The sequence below is a fragment of the Patella vulgata genome, chromosome 2 (assembly GCF_932274485.2).
Source record: "Patella vulgata chromosome 2, xgPatVulg1.2, whole genome shotgun sequence".
NCBI lineage: Eukaryota > Metazoa > Mollusca > Gastropoda > Patellidae > Patella > Patella vulgata.
In genome coordinates, this window is record NC_065880.2 from 19,612,320 (window position 1) to 19,629,143 (window position 16,824).

The following is a 16,824-nucleotide window of genomic DNA, read 5'->3' on the forward strand; positions in this document are numbered from 1 at the left end:
GTCTCATACATGGGTATAGTACATGTAGTACTGGAATATGTCTAAATGATTTATCTGCGTTCTCAAAATTATTTGCAAGGTATACGAAAATGGCATGTTAGGGTCACCAAATAGATTCACCCTCGATTACATGTAATGCATGGAAAATAGATCAGGAAATATTATATCTTTGATCCGTATTCACTCAAGTTGTGATTATTCAAACACGTTGAAAACAGGTCCTATTTCAAAGAACACACCACAGTCATATATCAACACGTTGGAAGCTATAGGCTATAGTTATATGCCGTTTTGGCGCTGAAATCATTTCTAGGTACACCACTCCCAAATTAATGGGTTAAGTTGTATGAAACTTACCTGAACATTCTATAGGGAATCTTAAATTCAGAATTGTTTTATTCTTTGCCTCTTGGAGAATTTCTAAGACATTTATAAGGCATGTTTTCCGATTAGGATTATTCAGATATTTTAGATCTGTACCTTGAATCTACACATGATAGTTAAACACATTGAATGTACCTGCATGTAGTATCTACAGACATCAGTTTAAATACGTTATTTGATCGTATATGGACGGGACAGAAAATTATGAAGGGTCAAATCTAGACAATGTCTTCTCCAAGATTATTAAAATATGTGTGGGTAAATATAATTAAAATATGTGTGGGTATATGTAATTGTAGAAAACTGGTTGAACAACCATCGTAATGGCGTTTCACCATACTAATGCATGCATATTGAAATGATGGCTACCGGAGATGTCGTTTTATCATATATTTTTAATAAACAAAACCAACTTGTTACAAATATTACATTCAAATAATGTATTCTCCCCCGAGTTGTTTTCAAAGGTACGCCGCGGTATTCGGAAAATAAGAAGTTGTATGAGTTGATATCTGTGCGAATTCCGAAAATAAGAAGTGGTAATATATATAAAGTCTTTAAAGCAACACTTCTACAATCTTTAGTTATTTCTAAATCGACGACCCATCAACATATATACTGTCTGGCAACCGATGATTCATCGTCCGTGTAGTATTTACTGCTATAAACGGCTGGATTGATTAGAAAACCCACGGGAATTGACCACCACTCTAAATGAGTCAAATGACCAATTAGTAGATTCCTATTATAGGAATGATTTTACGCAGTGGAACAAATTTTAATCGTCCACTATTTGAAAATGGCCTCATCTCTTAAAATTGCAATAATTTAAATTGTACAGACACTTGTGATGGATTTATCTACGATTTTATTATTCTGCTCACAAAAACCTGTATCATGAATATATTCCACCCACCTTCTAAACCACCGAATCACCAGCGTTGTTTATTATTTGCTATGAATTGATAGTGCTGTCAAAAACCGATCGTTAGTAATTTTATACGACCATCAAACATCAGCCGTCTAGTAAATCAACTGAAATATATAGTCTGGTGGCCCAAGTGTGTGTGTGAGAGGGGGGCGGGGGAGGGGATCGCCACCCGAGAGGAGAATTTATGAGATCAAGTTTTTCTATACCAGTTTGCTGCGTACATTTCGATTCTGGGCGGTGATCAGGTGTTTGTGGGAACGTTTGCAAGAGAATGGGGTGGGGATTGCGATGTCTTAAATTGGGTGGAAATCTGATAATGTTGATGGTTATTTTATAGCACTCTACATCTCTAAGGGACGGAGGGGGCTGCAGACAGGCGGTCCGATGCCTAAAATGACATTATCAAGGGATTCATTTAAATTATCTAATTTCATAACTTCTATTGAATTCAAATAAGTCTTCAAATATTTCGTAATAAAGTAATTATGGTCTTACAATAAGGCTAAATTATATATACTTCAATATGATTATGCTAAACTGTGGATCTCACTAGTTTCATGGGGAGTAATTCATGCATTGTTTTTTTTTTAAAAAAAGGTGATAATTAGTTTATAATTTAAATGAACCCCTTTGATAAGAAAGGGTTCTATAAAAGAAATGAAAATAAGCACATTTGTTTTCTGTTAAGTCATAGGGCAGATTACCCTTTTAGCAAAGACTGATTTCTAACCAACATTCACCGCAATCAAGAGAACTCAGTACACCACAATAATAGAAAATAATGCTTTATTAATCAACGAAATGATCATCACTATCGTCAGATTTTCCACCGAGTCTAGGCATTGTCACTTCACCCCTTAAGCACATCCAAAACACCCACAATTTCCCGCATTTTAGGCATAGGGCCCCCACACAAAACAAAATGGTCATCCAAGAGGGTCCTATATACTTATTTAGAGATGTAGAGTTCTATAAAATGATTAAATGATTATTAACATTATCACATTTCCACACCAATTTAAGACATTGGACCCACACCAGCCAAATCCCCACCCTCGTGTCTCGGAAACGCCCTGACAAACACCCGATCACCTCCCAGAATCGAAATCTACGTAAAAAAAACTCTAGAAAAACTGCGTCTCGGAAATTCTCCTCTCGGGTGGCGATTCCCCCCTTGAGCCACCGGACTAATATCGAAAATCAGCTGGCATTGTCACGTGACTCTTTCCACGCCAGTCTTAAGATGCCGTCCTTCCATGCTAGACCACTCACAGATACCGAGTCACAAATACGAGGGGGTCTCAATGCTGTTACCCGGAAGATTCCGTTACCCTTCACAGGACTTGCGAAACGGAACATAGGATTAACTAACATTGGTGAGGTAGGAGAATATAACTTACTTTTTGAGGTATGGGAAGCCTTGTACATAGACTGTGCTAAATCCCTCTGCTTTAGGACTGTTCACCACGTGTTTACGCTAACCACGTCTCTACGTTTACCGGTATCGTAGCTCTTAATATTCTTATCTATACATACATCATATAGCTTTAGCGGCATATGCTTCTATATTATTATACCGATACAATGCTATCAGATTTAAAAGTTGACTTGACCGCAACCCTGGAGCAAGCTTTAGCGTAATGGAACTCCCAAACCTTGTTCACATATTGCGCGAACATGGTAATTTTTTTTCGCCAGGACCACATGCGATGTATCGAAATATTAACTGAATTTGTAAACAGTTACTGTATAATTTCCAATGTCCCATATATAAACACAAAAAAAACGTTCTCCAACATGATTGTCTTTTAATTTTGCGTGTAGTTTTCAAAAGTTCGTGACCGTGTTATATTCAATTATAGTTGAATTAACGCTATGGAATAATTGTTAAAACAAAATACATGTGTATATTTATTTGTTGATTCATGTTTTTTTTTTGGATGTTGTGTTGCGGAAACATCGTGATCACGAGTCACGAACAACCAACCTTATGTTTTGAGTTAGCTGCCGAGTGCCGATAATTATCTTGTAGTTTACTGTCTTTTGAAAGTTGAATTATTGACTTTCGTTGCGGATGTTCAATAATAAAATCCGTTAACCGAATATTCAAAATGATATTCCCTTAATACAATAGACAAATGTGATGGATAATCATGTAGACAATGTACAAATTATATATGTATGTATATATGTATAAATAACTTATCTATAAATATAGACGATATCGTACTATAATACATCATGGTAAGAATAAGCTATGTTATTTATAAGCTCAAAATGACAGACAAATATGTATACGTTAAAGGGAAATGATTTATTACGAAGACAACAATTATTCAACAATGACTGTCACTCTAGATACTTGACTATGGCGGCAAATCTCCAGTTTTGAGATGTTCATCATAATTCTTTGTTCTCACCTACCACCGAAGCTGTTTATTACCTTCACATTCTTTGTAAATTATTTCACTTTTGAAGAAAACAAGCTGCTGATAATTCTGTCGGTGGTCTTTGACCCCCTAGGTTATCCCCAGTAATTCAGGTCCAGATTATCGTGCCAGTAATGGTTGCTTTGCTATGAACGAGATAGAGTATATCGTACTCCCTGTAGAACACCTGACGCCACTTTACAAATTATGTTGTATTTCACATTTTAGATTTGGCAGATTAAATTGTTATTTTCTTGCTTAATTAAAGTCTCTGTCCTTCATTTGAGGGATTTAATTATTGAAAAAATGTAAACTTTTTTAAATAATCGCGTACTGCTTGTGACGGTTATTTCGTTATTTGTAAACATATATAGCCCCCTCTCCTCTATCACCTAATCTAGCCCCGTTTCTCGGATGTTTTCACTGTAAAAGCTCAAGATGGAAGGCAGACATATTTTGATAGAGAAAATATGTTAATACTTAGAGCAAGTCAAGCAATAATTATTTACATTAACTGATAGAGTGGTTAAACTAATCAGGTCAAACACATCTTACTACCAACCTCTGAATCCAGTTCAAAGCTCATATTGCCTACTTAACTAACAGATGGTATAGTGGACATAGTCCAGCATAATAGCAATAAGAACTAATGTCTGTAAGATTTTTTCTGATAGACACTTGGCATGATAATTACTAGACATATCTATTCAGTCAGCACAAATGATTCCAGTGACAACTTTTTCCATTTGAATATGGTTTACCGTTGTATCCGGATTACAGCAGTTATGGTCGATGGATTTGACCTGGGTAGTATAGCCTAATGTGTTGTCAACATTCAGACTAACATGATGTAATATCTATTTAATGAAGTTACACGAAAGCTGTTAAAGACGACACTTTTCATTCCAATTAGGAACTTTCTATGTGTAAAGGAGACTTTGGATTCCATGCCATCATGCCACATTTACTTGACATTACTGTAGGCGTTAACTGCAATCGCGAAAGTTCTTCTCAATCAACACCAGTTCCCTAGCCACTTGACAGTCTGTTATGTGTGCGTAAATTGAAACCTTTGTCGGTTCTTTATAACGAAAGAGGGGCGGGGAGAGAGAAAAATGGAGTTTAACGTCCACTCGACACGTACCAGGTCATTCCGTGACTAACATATGGTTCAATTTGCAGGGGTCTTTTTGCAGTGGGAGAAAACCGGAGAACCCGGAGTAAACCCACGAGGTTGGACAGGCGATCCTACTCCTTGAGACATACAACCGGGGAATTGAAACCACGCCAGTTGACTCAATGACAGACCTTGTGATACAACGCACACGCGCTAACCATTCGGCCATTCACTCCCCACCCCATAACGAAAGGACTTTGTTCTTATTTCCCACGAAAACGAACTATGAACAAATCGCAAATTGACCTTGGATGAATAGTTTGAAATTAGAAATAATATTTCATAGGCCATACTGCACTTTCTTAAAGTCTACCCGCGGCATTTAAATAATTTTATTCGTATGTATGTTTTATTTGTACATATCGCGCTAAAGGTTCGATTGTTTAACCTTCTGATTACTCCTGCTAGCCCAAAATTAATATCTATGAATCAAATCTCATGTCATCGCTGTTACTCTGGCATGATTGCAGAACGTAGATTAAAGAAAAAAGAAGGTAATTATGTTTTCTGCAGCGTGTATTTTTGTGCAAATCTCTTAAAGACTAGACTAAACAAAACAAAAAGTTTACTCATGAAATCATGTAATAAACACAGTTGTATGGTCATGTAAATATACAGGTGAATAGTGCACTAGATCTTTCAATTCAGATGCTAGTTCCCGGTGATATATAGCTTCTAGTTTGCTTCCAGTGTAATTCCTTATATTTATACAATATTTTATTAGATTTCGCTTATTCTATAACCGAAGGGACAAATAGTCTTTATTAATAAGAGTTTTTTTTACACAGTATGAGTTTCGTGTTGTGGCGATGTTCAATTTAATTAACATTTCATACGTTTTTGTCTTCTTTTATAATTCAAATTCTTTGCCAGTTATATAGCCTTCTTGTAGTGGATATCGTGCGGGAGATACGGTATCCGTATTTGATGAAGTGTTGAGACGATAGGGCATGGCCGAGGCAAATGTAGTCATTACTTTTTCCAGCTTTTATTGTTAAACGTTTAAAAATTTAACATTTTCATAAGAGACGATGAAGAATTTGGAGCATTTTTTTTTTAAAAAATCAGCTGTAGAAGTGTGTGTGGTCTATGTGATTTTTCTCATTAGCCCAGGATAATAAAGCCTGTCTTTTGATTTGAATAAACGCAAACTCTAAAATGATATATACTAACTGAGTCAAAATATTAGATATTGTAAATATGCAGGTCTCTGGACATTTCGTGATGTCATTAACCCAGTTCTAGTTATGCACTGATTCATATCATTACAGACAAAATTATGAACTTCCCATGCTGTGTTTTGTACCATAATATGTGATCCTAGTTTTTCACCTTAAATATAAAGCATATAGTTATAGTTAAGATTGAAAGCTGTTTTATTAATTAATACTACATTATCATAATTAAAAAGTATTTCAAAAATATTTGAATACAATTATCTGGATAAAATGCTGTTTAAAAACAATAATTATAACAATGTATAAACGTGTTAAAAAGAAACCCTATTAACACTCTGAATGTGGTAATTATAACAACCATGGTTCTATATTATATAACAAAACCCGGTTAACACTCTGATTCTGGTAATTATAGCAACAGTGGTTCTATATTATAATAAAAAAACTGTTAAAATTGTTGTGATTATAACAAACGTAGTTCTATATTATACAATACACTCTCGTTGTTGTAATTAGTACCAAAGTGGTTCTGTATAATATAAACGAAATCTTGTTAACACTTCGGGGTCCGCAATTACCATCTGACTTTTTAATACACTTGCCGTCCGTCCATCCATATTGGGCGACACAATTGCTAATTGGCGTAATCTTACATTTACTTAACCCATTCCTCCTGCAATCACAGGTTCTTTCAACCAGTTGCCCATGTCAAGTGTGTGTGTGTGTGTGTGTGTGTGGGTGTGTGCGCGCGTGCATAAGGCTGATTTTTCGCGATGTTATCATTGGTATTCAAATTGGTTCGAGGTGTGATTGGGCGACGATCATTAACTATACTTGATTGTGTGTCCTTCAATTTATTTTGTCATGATAACATGATAAATTCATTTAGTTATAAAGGTTTAATTTGATTCCGTTGAGTTGGCGATCTATGAAATCTGATTAATTTCTATTGGTCTAAAATTAAGAGTTACATAATAAGGTAATCATTATTTTGTATTTTGATCTCTTTCATCAACCCGGAAAGTTCAGGCATTTAGGGCAACCACTTGTAAAAAACACTAAGTCTAGCTTTCGTGTTGTATACAGTGCAAAATAATTAGTTTATAATACGTCTGGACTTGTCTTCAGATTCGAGAAACACCAAAGAAAAGGCAAGTGAAATTACCCTATCCAAAATCGTTTACTCTTCTCATGGTTTCACACCGAGTCGCAATCGACAGAAACGGTACTTGGAAATCTCGCTAAAACTAACAATGTGTGTATGTTTGGCCTGCATCCAGAATCATTGACTTTCTCAATACCAAGTGGTAGAAGATTTACACTGGCGCCTGTCCAAGACTAGGCAAAAACATATCATTCGCACCAACTGAATGCAAAGACTCGTAGCAGCACCAGGTTTGTCAAACCAAAACGTGGTGACATTGTGTGAATCCATCTTTTATGTAAATTAGTTTTCCCGAAGTCGAACTATAATATGCCAAACTTATCTAACTGATGAGACGATGATTGTGCTAGAATCTACTGCGTGTAAAACAATCCCAAGGTTATGTCTTATAAATAGTACGTTGTGCTTTCATTTTCCACAATATAAAACTTTAAAATCTATGTTGACAAATTAAAAATCATACTGGATATTATAATTTTCAGTTGTGTGTGCTAGAAGTCCTTGATGAACTGCTGCTGTGTTTTTTCCTAAATATATCACTTTACTTGTAAAAACAATTGAGAGTGATCTTCATGTTTATCGAAATGTTTTTTTTATTTTTCGTTATAAGCCCAAATGTTAACATGGTGGCATATCAGTCCGGTCCGTCCAATTCCTTGTAATCAGTCTAAAACTAAATATGGTTTTAAATTTATTTTTCATACTTGCTGAACTTACGGCATATTGTCAAATACTTATGACATCAACCCTATTAAGAATCGGAATTATTTGCATAGTTATTTAAATATTAATATTATTAGGGCTTTTTAATTAGTCGTCACACCTATCCACCTGCTCGTTAAAATCTTTATAAACACTCCATAGGTTAGAATTTTTGATATTTTGTTAAGCTTCCTGGAAAATCTTTGCAATTGCTCTGATGTCCAGGTGTTTCAGATTTAACGTTTTGGCTAGTGAAACAAGTCCCATTTCAAGCTATTTTAAGGTTTTCTTGACAAGAGCAATAAATCTTCATATAACTGATCTATGTCCTTTCAATTAAGATAGGGTTCATCCTTATTACTAGCTACACAATCCCAGAAAGAAAGTTGGTCCCCACGACTAAGTATAAAGACCCAGCAATTGGATAAGTCATGAGCGACGTTGCATTCTGAAAAGTTATGAGTAGTTATAGTTAAATCAGTCGAGCAAGTTTACTTCCCACCACCTCCTCAAAACCTAGCTCTAACCCGTAGAGTTATTGCATGGCAGGGCCGGATAAATGTTGAAGGCGGGATGGGTGTGAATAGATTGAATTTGGTGCATTCTAGGGTATATACTGGCCGAGATTTCAAACTTCAATCGTGCTACAAATCCCAGCCAGTCCTTATCAAAGGCAAATAGTCACTAATGTATGAATGATGTCCCATTTACTGCCGAACTGGCGGTGCTATGAACATATATATATCTGCCAGCGGATTTCAAGCCACATTCAAAATTGTGGATCGAATGAGGGCACATATAGAATGAACTTCATATTTTCATATCTAAGTTAGAATCTCTCGGTCGTCTAATGTAACTTATGATCTTGTCCACAATCCACGATGTGTGTTTGTGTGTGTGTTAGAGGGGGGGGGGGATTTTAGGGGCACAGCCAGGACTATTGTATAATTTATTTTGATAGGTATAGTTTATTTCAAAATTTGAAAATAGATAAAATAGATAAAAAAATACGTGTAACGTTATGGCACAGTTTGTATTGACTAGACATTTGACTCTATCCCTCCTGTCCTTTTCTATTGTTCTAATGACTCACACAATCTGTAGCTTTATTAACAACGGTCTGTCCGTTATTTATTTGTTAAATTTTCATTTTCTTCGGAATCAAGCGATGAGTTTCAATAGGTATATTGCAGTTTATGGGCAAATAGTCGATGGATTTACCATTTAATCTTTTTAAGGAGGGTTTGATTTTTGGTACCAAATGTGTACACAATAGCGATGCTTAGTAACAAGAAGGGGCAACTGTAGACATTTTACTGACATATAAATTATTATATAATATCTTGAAAACCAAACTTAGCCCACAGATGGATGATTATTAAATCCACTTGGGTCAACAAGTACGACCGCATTATGAATCAGGATCCAGCCATCTTGGAATTATGACGGAAAAAAAATCGAAACCCGTCCATCGATGCAAATTTGTCTAAAAATGCCAATTTTCGAATTGGCTAAATCTTAAAGCTTTTTTAAAGGGCGTAGCCCCAATTACAAGAAAAAAAAATTGCCCCTGGGTTCAATATCCCACAGAAGGCACCCTTTATTTGTCAGTGGATCCTTCATTTAGAAAATCATTTGGCGTCATTATATCACGATTTTACTGTGGAATTTTATATGCTGCTGAATAGCTTTATGTTTTCTGCATAAACACAGTGCTATAAAACGATATCATGTTTGTTAGAAACTTTACTGAAAAAGATAATTATATATTTATAGGGAGAAATCATAATGAAAAAACCCCATCAATCTACCAACTGCAATCATTTGTTTTTTAAAGCAGTTTCGATTTCCGAGACGGTACCCAGAAAAATGGGTGGCGTAAGATCAATAGGTATAAGAAACTATATTTTATAAAATTTATATTTCACCAATAATTCATGGCAAATGTTCCGGACTGATTTTTTATCGGCATTTACCAGTTGTCGGGTATGTCTGAAGGCTCCGTACAGCAATTTTGGGGTGTTTTAGTTTCCAGATAGCTAATACTTCTGTGCACATATTATTAAGCCATGGACGCCAAATATACTCTTCAAAAAAAGTAGGGGATATTGAAATGCAAATACCTATGCAGGTTGTGATATGATAAAAAGTCATGGACACTTGACATGCTTTGAGTGTATGTTCACAGATGAAGAACTTATCGCCCCAACAGAACCACGGAGCTGCACATGCGACACACAATAGCGCCATACACGTGGGAGGGATTCATTGTCAAATTTGACACTTCAAGGAAGGGTTGATGAAAACTGCCGCGTGCTGGTTTATGTATCCATGTTTGCTTTCCTATCGGTTCTTGCATAAGATTTACTGTTTAGTGTATCTTTGCTTTAGTGTGTTACGTTTAATTTGATCGGGAGACGTGTTCGTCAACGTCAACCGACAACCGACAACACTGCAAGAATTGGCCGTGGCACTACAAGAGGAGTGGGTTAGGTTGCCCTAAATCGTGATTGGACGGTTGATTAGGAGCATGCCACGACGAATTGCTGAATGTCTGAGGATTGGTAGAGCAATTACTCATTATTAAGACAAAAATAAAAAATGTCCATTTTCACTTTTGACGGTGTATCTCTTTGCGAGTGAAATGGGGCCGTCAGATAAGTCTCCCATATGAACTGTTTATGTGGATGTGTAGGCAATTGGCCTGTTATAACATACACTGGTTACCTCTATTAAAAACAGCAGTGCATTCTGCAGTTGTGCATTGTTTCTGAATATCCCCTACTTATTTTGAAGAGTATATAACAATAGATCTGCGATCACATATCAATGACGTCTGGATTGTAAACACGGGACAGGGATTAATACAATTTGCACATAAATAAATACGTATGATTACAATTTAGCGAAATAAGAGAAAGTTTTTTTAAATTGTGTGTTAGATATTGACAAACATAATATCCCTAATTTTGTAGTCTAATGTTCAAGTCTGGGAAAATCAACATTTTATGTACATATAATGCGGGAAATAAATGTAAAAAAAAATCAAAGTATACGTTACATAAAAAAAACCGTTATCCGCGTATTATATAACACCATCTATTTACCGCCGAAATGTTTCTTAATGTTTGCCAGCTGTTTACCAACAAGACAATCCGAAGACATCTTGTAAAAAAACAGGTAATGAGGCGAAATTCGAGTTCGAGGGATAGGGGGCTAGATCTGGAAAAACAGGGTTCATTCAGTTCACAATTTACTAAAACGATGAATTAATAAAGATGTCTACCTCACCACTAACAAACCCATCTCATTCAAATATATACGAATTTAGACCATGTTAATCTGTGAAATTTAAAACTTTCGAGTAATCCTTATCAAGTTGGTTTCTAATTACATGTACGTTTAACTTTCTGGCAGTGCAAGTGTTTTTTCTCTACCTGGTTTAGACAAAACACCTCCCCACGTATCTCTGTGAGTTTTCATGTTCGACGGAATTGCCATTTGGTGGTTCTATATTCCTTCTTTGTACCTAATCCACGGTAATATATTTACAAGAATAGCATTAAAGGGAGGCTGATTGCTCTGCCAATTTGCCACAGTGGTTTAACACGGCCGATGCACGCATTGTGGTTATTTTACAATGTCTAGAGCAGACGTCTCCACGGGAGAAAGGTTCTTGTGAAGTCTTATTAAATTACCAGCATCTGTCGGTAGTGAGGTAAAACTAAGTTGTCTCACGGACGGCCTATCGTGTGTTGGCCGAGTTTCGGCGGAGGGTAGCTACTTTGCTTCCTTGAATCAATTAGCGAGTAATCAAAAAGTGTTCAGTGTTAAGAGATCAGCCGATATTTGCTTTCTCATCGACCCAAGTGTGGATTACTGGGAACACTACTCTAGTACCATTCGGTATGGTGTTAAAGGAGTCTACACAGTGTCTGGATGCATCGTGCTCCCCGTATCACTTTTTCATCATGGATTTCTGTCTTTATACGTGATTACCAAGTGTGTTCGCATCTTGGAGGAAAAGATGAAATAACCAAGGTATTTTATAATTAACCTCAATCCGTTTTCTGAAGACATTTATGACTAATGCATGAATTATCACTACAATTTAGACGATACTGTCACTTAATGTTTAGTTCCACTCAATTATACTAACATGTTCTTCAAGAATATATAAAGACTTTGTGGTGCCTATATTGTAATACTTGTGACTGGATCACTAACAGATAATCTTTGTTTTAAACGTGTTGTTTTATGTCAATAATAGTTGTGATATTGAGTAACAGCTGATGTAACAACAGAATAACTCTTGTTTCTTTTACGCAGTTTGCTTTCTATGGTGCTATTTGTTACCATAATTTTATGTAGAAATTATGATATAACAGCGGAAAGAACAGCATTTTAGAATTAAGTATCAAGCCGTATCTTTTTTTCGATGTCGTTGTCATTAAAGGGTTAATACATAATTGAAGCTATTATATTTCAAATTATTAATAATTTTTTTATGGTGAGGTAATAATTTAAATTTAGTTTCTTACATCTGGTGGGTGGCAATGAAGAAGTGTAAGCGCGTGAATTAATATTTCGTTCTCAAAAATTACAACCTGATCATTTGAGGTAGCACAACATACAAGAGCTAAATTACAACTATTTTATTACTCATATAAGTGTATATTTAAATGGTTATTAGTAGATAGAAGTGATAGCCCTAGGTTACTTTAATGTCAGACTATGTGATAAGATACTGGTTGATACTTAATTCATGTTGAAAAGTAAATCAATTTTCTGATCAGCGGGATGATCTTTATCTTAAGTGTAAAATAATTACATATTAAAACCAGGCTATGGAAATACATAACAAGCCACTTCACACGTAGCTCGAAAAATTCTAAATAAATATTTCTTTGGCTAAAAATATTCTCTTGACGTAAATACTTTAGGTAACAAGATTATGGGGTGTTCTGGTGATCTGTATTTGGAATAAATAATTAATCTGAACTCAAGATGTACAACAACCTGTTTAAAATTTTTAATGTCTTTACTAGAAACGATTACCTCTTGTGGTTTATATCTCTGTGATAAAATTAACAAAATTATTTAATTAAATTTAACACTGTTTTATGAGTGGTTTTTGGAAATTGGAGAGAAATTGTTAAAAGGAAATTGAAAGGCGAGGTTCTCCTTTTATATTAGTAAGCATTAAAAAATTACAATATTTGTTTCTTGGTGTCGTAATAGGATGACGTCAATACATCGAAAATGTGACCTTGAAGATGGTTCATTTACGTATCCACAGGACAACCAAAAACTCCTCCTGCTGTAATTGAAAAGGTCACATTATGCATGGGGAGGACCATGGTTCCAACAGATTTTTACAATACGTACATTGCTGTGTGTAAATGTCTATTGATATAAAACACATCTTTGTTTCTATAACACCGTTGATTTCATTTTGACATTGTTTCTTAGAAAATAAGATGGAATCTGTAATTTTTGCGGCAAATATATTAAAATCGTGTTATATTCAAACCTGGTTCTTATTCTGGGGGCATAGTATTTCAGTAAGTCGGTAAATTGAGCTTAGTCAGCAATAATCAGTCGAAATATGAAAATATTATTGGGTTAATTTATCCGTAGCTGTAATTTGGAACTCCTGTGACGGTCACATGTTTGTATTGACTATGAAACATTGGATGCTTTTATTCATTGTTGTGGAATTATACATTCTGTTTCGAGCTATTTTATCGTAACTGTTTTTGAAGTAAATCGGTATACTTGGTCACTGTAGTTACTGTTTCCTTGTTTTAAAAATCTACTTTATTTTATTTGTTTATATTTTATTTGCTTATGTTTACAGACACGTATATGACAGAGTTGATAAGAGTTTTAGATGTAAATGATTTTTAATACACCCGATAACACTCTGAAGTTTTCTTCAGTTATATCATTGTTTTCTTTGGTATTTTGAAAACTGCCAGTGACTTTTGTTAAAACTTTAATATTTGATGTAGCAGTAATGTACAATTAAATATTTGGGCTTAAAAATAATGAACGATGCACATTACTGTAATACAATTTGCCGAAACCCATATTCATATAGTTGTACTATCTATGCCCTTGGTTAACTCTGACATAACGTCATCCAGCAGTCAGTAGGGAGTATATAGCAATTACTATAAAGTAGTAATAAACAGGCCAAGGACGTATTCCATCGTACTTTTAAAATATAGTAGACATACAACATAACAGTAATTGATTTCTTAGCGGAAATAGTTTTGTCGATGCTAATGGGCATTGAAATACAGGAATCTGTGGCGCCAAAATACAAATAGCTTTAACAAAAATAATGCTGAGACTAACAACATTCCAAGGTAAGGGGTATATATTTTTTTGAAAATATGCACTGACTGTTTTCTTTATGACACATATGTCACATCAAACAAATAAACGTAATCTTGACAATTTACCACGGATAAATACGTTCATATTTGACGATATTAAACAATAGAGCAAATATGTCAATAGCACCTTCTAAAGGTACTTCAGTACTAATTTTCACCTAATTGCCGAACGTGCAAAAGAAGCATCAGCAGACGTAATTGTTTTGAAGAGGAATTCATACCGGGTCAGAACCTTCAACATTTCTTAACATGCAATAATGAAAACAGGATATCTTTCATCGCATTAGGTGGCATACTTGGTCTATCTGTTCAAAATTCATGTTAGGCGTGGTATAATTGAATATACTTATCTACATATTACATACATTCTTAGATAATTTACAAAACCACCTCTCTCAACAGGTAGCAATTCACCAATTTGTGTTGTTGCTGTTTTAAATAATACATAGAACCGAAATGAAACAATTAATAAAATAAATTCTTTTGTTGAAGATACAGTTCTCCATGTTTAGGCTTGTAGGAGTCAAAATCAGCCAATATCAAGATGATACAAAACTATTATACGTATATGATTATATTTAATAATTACATGAATACAACGAATTCTAATATTTACAGTACACAGCCAGTGTTATTAAAGGGAGGGTTTCTATAGAATCAGTTAATTGTTTTTTTTAAAAATATTTCTTATAGTATTTTGTAATTATTGTTTTGGTGAGTGTTTTGTTCATGGAGTTGAGTACGTATTAATGGAGCGATTCTATTTAATATCATAAGAAATGGGTTAGTGTTAGTTACCTTACAACCCTATCTAAGAGCTTACCCAGTTATTAATCAATTGTGGTACCTTCAATTCCATATTTCACTTGGGTACACATGTATTCTATAGCCTGGGTTAGGTTTGTGCAACCCAACCCTGCGACAGTTATTTAAACCCGTTTGAATTAAAGCTAGCTAACCTCGGTAAGAAATGAAATGCAATGGGGTTGAACGTCCTACTGTGTGGCACCGACCGGGCTAATGAAGATAGGCATACGCCATATAGTGTGCTATGATGGAAATTTTGCCCGAACAGGGGCACTATTGAATTCCAAGGGTTCTTTTACGCGCACGCCAATATGTACACGGGACCTCGGTTTTTAGTCCCACACGAACAACGGCACGCTGTCCCTTGCTAGACTACCCGTCCTGCACCACTGACAAGGGAAATCAAGCCGGAAAATCCCAATGAACTTTCACTGTCAACATAGGGATCGAACACGGACCTCCAGGTTAGCGAGTCAACATCTTACTCACAGAGCCATCGTGGCTCCCAAACACGTTAAGAAAACACCCCATTATAGTTGTCATTTGCAGATTTAGTTTTATATTTTTCTTATTTTTTTCTGAAGCAATCCTGTCTGATTATTTCAGCATGTATATAATTCAGGTCAATATAATTATTAGATTAATTGGATAATCATCAAAATTATTACGGGAAATGTAAACAGATAGCAAACAATATAATTGAATAATAAGACCAACCGATATATTTTACTGAATTAACCTTGAGTTGAATTGAAAGCTCGCCATAGTACTGGAAATCAAGTCCACCTGTTTCGATGATTGTTACAGTAAAAAAGGGTCGCTAGAACTGTATTATCAATTATACATCTTTCAAAGATGAATTTCGTTTTCCTAATTTGTAAATCCCTGGCAAAAGTTCCAACAATCTTTGGTAATAATTTCGAATACAGTTATTTAGTGCACTTTATTGGCATAGCAAACAGACTTAATGATCCCTTCCGTATAGTTTTGCTTACAGTTTACTTACATCTGAAACCACTAGTTAAACTCAGACAAATTTAACACATCATTACACAACTTAAATAATGATAAAAGAAAGTGGAAAAAAAAGAGAAACCATAAATAATAGCTCAAAAGCACCAACAACTATTACAAGACAGAGCAAAGAATGATCAAGTTAACTGCTTAAACCTTTCTTTCTGTACGCCCACATAAAAGTGTCGCTTGATTTGTATGAAATTTATATACATTATTTAGATTAGTAAAACGAAAAAGTCTTGAATTTCAGCAATTTCCGTTTATAACTTGTTGAACGCTCCAATGACCAAAGTTATCGTCCGATCTGTATTGAATTTAAATGCATTATTAAGATTATTAAAACGGAGAAACCTATTGAATTAAGCAATTTCTTTCAATAAGTTATGGCCCTTGCTTCAGCTTGTTGAACCTTGTGTACATTCAATCTGTATGATGGTGATACCAGTGTCTTGCAAAGACTCCTATTAGTATTACCTACAAAAGCATAAATATGTGACAACCCTTGTCGACTTTCGGACGATTTAGCTGCTGTGGGCGAATGTTTCGTTGCCTGGCAACTTTTCTTTATAACTATCCTAAAGTTTACAGTAAAATATGGCTAGCGTTTAGTTTTGAAACCACAACTATCTT

At 35.0% G+C, this 16,824-nt stretch overlaps 1 protein-coding gene across 3 annotated transcripts in view; it reads left to right on the forward strand.

Moving 5' to 3' along the window:
• The first annotated feature begins 2,562 nt into the window (after positions 1 to 2,562).
• LOC126812075 (protein NDNF) overlaps positions 2,563 to 16,824 on the forward strand; it is a 37,897-nt gene continuing 23,635 nt past the window's right edge. For 2 of the 3 annotated variants that reach the window (XM_050538254.2, XM_050538256.2), the window contains exon 1: positions 2,563 to 2,696. The gene's annotated coding sequence lies outside the window, so the exon portion shown is untranslated. Of the gene's footprint in view, positions 2,697 to 11,614; positions 12,008 to 16,824 lie in introns of those variants that run through there. The other variant, XM_050538255.2, reaches the window with a different exon arrangement.